The following is a 3,468-nucleotide window of genomic DNA, read 5'->3' as shown; positions in this document are numbered from 1 at the left end:
GCACGATTTTTCGTTTTTATCAAAGCGTACAGAAAGAAAATAAAGAAGAAATAGTGTCGCAAAAGAACTCTGTCGCCCTTGAGAGATGTCAAACGCATTGGACATGAAAAATGCCAGATTAAAGCCAGTTCTCTTCGTTTCTCAGTGTCGGGGCTGCTATGTAAAAGAGGCAATTTGCTCTGAGAGCAAGTTCAGCGCTTACTGAACGCAGACGTCTCAGAGCGGTGTGTCCAAGTGGCTGTAAAAGGTGATGGTTCTCCTGTCACCGTAGCTTAGTTGGTTAAAGCGCCTCTTTATTAAACAAAAAAAAACGAAATTCAAATCCCAGCCGTGTATTTCTTCCTTTCTTGTAGTACAGAACGTACCATTTTGGGCACTCACAAAGGGCTTGATTTCGTTAAATGCATGTGTTCATTTCCTTTCTGGAAAACTTATTTTTGATGAAATTCACACAGCTTGCGGAAAATGAAATCCAATTCTTGGTTATCAGTGCAGAAGAAATATTACCGGCTGGCAAAATAAACGGTAAGAGATTTTTTTTTAACCGGAAATTTGTGATTCGAGAGCAGAACCTACAAGTCAGTCTCTGTGGCGCAATCGGTTAGCGCGTTCGGCTGTTAACCGAAAGGTTGGTGGTTCGAATCCACCCAGGGACGAATTTCTTCGGCGATGTAAAGTCGATTGGATTTCTCAGCGAAACCACAGCCATTTTAATATTTGCAACAAATGCGAGTGTTAAACACGTGTCAGGATCACCAGGAAATGTCCAATAATGCCCAACATCTTAACTCCGCAGAAAACCATATTCACCCAAGAAAAATGATCGTCGAATCGTCATTTATACTCCAGTTGAATCCTCTGCTGAAATATTTTAAAAATACAATGCAGGTTTGTTTGAGAACTTGACAAGCATTGTTACGATAGCACTGTGCAGTTGGATTTTGATATTTTGACATATTTACCTTGATTTTAAACATAAATATTATACAGTCTATTGTAATTTTAAAATATGTTAGCTGAGGATGCAAAGGGGTGAAAGGGAAAGGTCAGAGGGTATAGTAACAACAAGGTTAGGATTGGTGGAGGTGGTAGGGGTGTTGATGGTTTTTCTCTGTAGAGGATGATTGAATGTTTTATCCTTCTCTGAAGTGAGAAACTGGAAGAGTTGGGAGTTGAGAGATCTGATCAGGTTATATATAAAAGGAAGTTGATGTGGAGCTGTTAGCAGTAAAAAATACTTAATGTCTTTGATGTTGTCATCAAAGATAAACTGTAGTCAGCAAAGATAAAAAGAAAATTATCTTTGCTTACTGCCCTGTCTTTCTCACACCTGAAGAAGGCTCCACAGCCGAAATGTTGTGATTCTTTTCTTCTCTTTTCAGCATGGAATAATCCTGTTCACAATGTCACAACTCAGAAATGCAACAGTGAAGTGTTGTAATTACAAATGTACATACTGTTGGTGACATTGAGATGTTTTGGTAATGAGGAAGGAGGGACATGCAATGTTCACAGGATCAAATTTAAAAAACAATACAGTAAAATTTATTGTACTTCGGGATTATGAGAGCCTGTTACATTGTGTCTCACACCTCAGTGTCAGAATTTTGAGACGTTTTTATAACCAGGGGGAAAACACTTTAACCAAATCAGCCAAGGTGCTGTCAGAGTATTAACATCATGTCTGCGTCGGTGATTACAGCTGACTATCGCTGGAGGACAGTTCACTGTGAACAAGTCAGCCTGCATAATGAGGGGGAAGAGACTGACCTCTGTGATGCACTATAGAGTTACACTAACCTTCAATCAACTGTTCTATTCTGCATTCTACCCTAGTGGTAAATATTGGTTTCTGTGCGTGTAATATTCCTTTTTTTGTCAAATATTTTCAAGCACAGAGTTTGCTGTTGAAAATAAGCCTTGTGGTCCTCAATGTTGTGATCCTTTTCCCCCAGTGTCACCCAAATTGATACATTGTGCTTTGGCAATTCTTCAGGCTGTATTGTTTAGAGGAGCTCAGTTGAATTAGTTTGCGTAGATAAAGTATTTCTTTTCCCTTTGCAATGTTGTGGTAGCCAAAATGTAAATGTAGTGGCTCTCTGAAGGCACCAGTTCTGTAGGGTTTGGGCATTTACTGTGACAATTATTAATTGTAGCAGTAAATCACAAAGTTGATTCTTTTGATGGCTTTAGAATCCAACCATGCGACATAACTCAAACAACGCACACACACAGGTACTAATACACGAGGATACATTTATTAATACATAAAATATGCATATAAACCTAACAGATCTTATCGAGAGGGTTATCAGAATACAAAAGGTATATATTCAATCAGTTACGAAGTGTTACACATCAAGAGGACATACGTTCAGTATATCATTCATTTAGACCGTTTCGTAAATGAACTTGGTTATAACTTCTACATTAGATACTCAAAACAAGTACATAACTCTTAGGAATTAAATTGATATCAACTGGTTTGGATAACAATTGAATTCTCGAGCAGTAATGCAGTGAAGTTGAATACTCATCCAATCTTTGGGGATTCAGATCTCCTGCGGGCTCAAAGAAACAGTTGCAGGCTGTTGCTGTCCAATCCGCGCTCTCTGGCTCCGTGCCAGGCTGTGCTGTGCGGCTTGCGACGGTGCGCTGCTGATGCTCACTGACCGGCTAGTTAGTGTTGGCTTTAACTAGCAAAGTTTGCGCACAGGAGAAAAGATGACTGTGGGTCCCAGCAAGTCAGGAAGAGGACTGGTTCGTTCCTGATGAAGAGCTAGTTCTGAATAGTGATTCAGCTGTCCACAGTTCCGACCTGTTCACGAGGCTTGCTGCTGGTGCTAACCTCGGGTGGATCCTCTGGTTACTCTCTGGCAACCTCCGCTCTAGACTCTTAGAACAAAGCAAAGTTCTGGCACTCGGACACACTGGCCATTCTGTGGTTGTCCGGGCTGAGTCTCAGGATGGTCAGGAGGCTCGCTGCAAGAATGTCCTGCCCTTGGGAGCCTTCTGCTCCTGGGCCGTCCTGCCCTGGAATTCTCCTTTGAATTCCCTTTAGAATAGTCCACAGAATCCTCCTGAATCTTACTGAATCTCCCAGGCTCTCTGTGTTGCCTGTTTTTACCTGGAGGAACTTCAGCTCGTTGATTGGCTGAAAGTTCCATGGGCATCAGAGTCCCATTGGTTGATCAAGGTGAGATATGAGTCACTTACTCCTGACACTTAGGAATGCAGTCCAGATGTCCATCTGGCACTCCCTAGACAGATAGGCGCCAATGGATGACCATTGATCATGATAGCCAGGCTTAGCTAAGTGCATCCCCCTTTGGGAGCTGTCCTAGGAAACCTTAAATCACCCTGCACTAATGGTCTCTCTGTGGCTGCACCACAGAGATGAACAGAGAAATGGGGCCTCATTTGGGAAGCTCAGAAACACTTAATTCTGCCTTATTATTAAGCCTCGCC

The 3,468-nt window shown here is 41.8% G+C and overlaps 1 non-coding gene across 1 annotated transcript; it reads left to right on the top strand.

The window, feature by feature from the left end:
- Nucleotides 1-582: 582 nt before the first annotated feature.
- Nucleotides 583-656, top strand: trnan-guu (transfer RNA asparagine (anticodon GUU)). The gene has a single exon. It is a non-coding gene; the product is annotated as a tRNA-Asn (tRNA).
- Nucleotides 657-3,468: the final 2,812 nt, after the last annotated feature.

Source organism: Atractosteus spatula, assembly GCF_055471065.1.
Source record: "Atractosteus spatula isolate fAtrSpa1 chromosome 10 unlocalized genomic scaffold, fAtrSpa1.hap1 SUPER_10_unloc_16, whole genome shotgun sequence".
Taxonomy (NCBI): Eukaryota; Metazoa; Chordata; class Actinopteri; order Semionotiformes; family Lepisosteidae; genus Atractosteus; species Atractosteus spatula.
The sequence above is the reverse complement of the archived record's forward strand: the minus strand, read 5'-3'. Positions and strand labels throughout refer to the sequence as shown.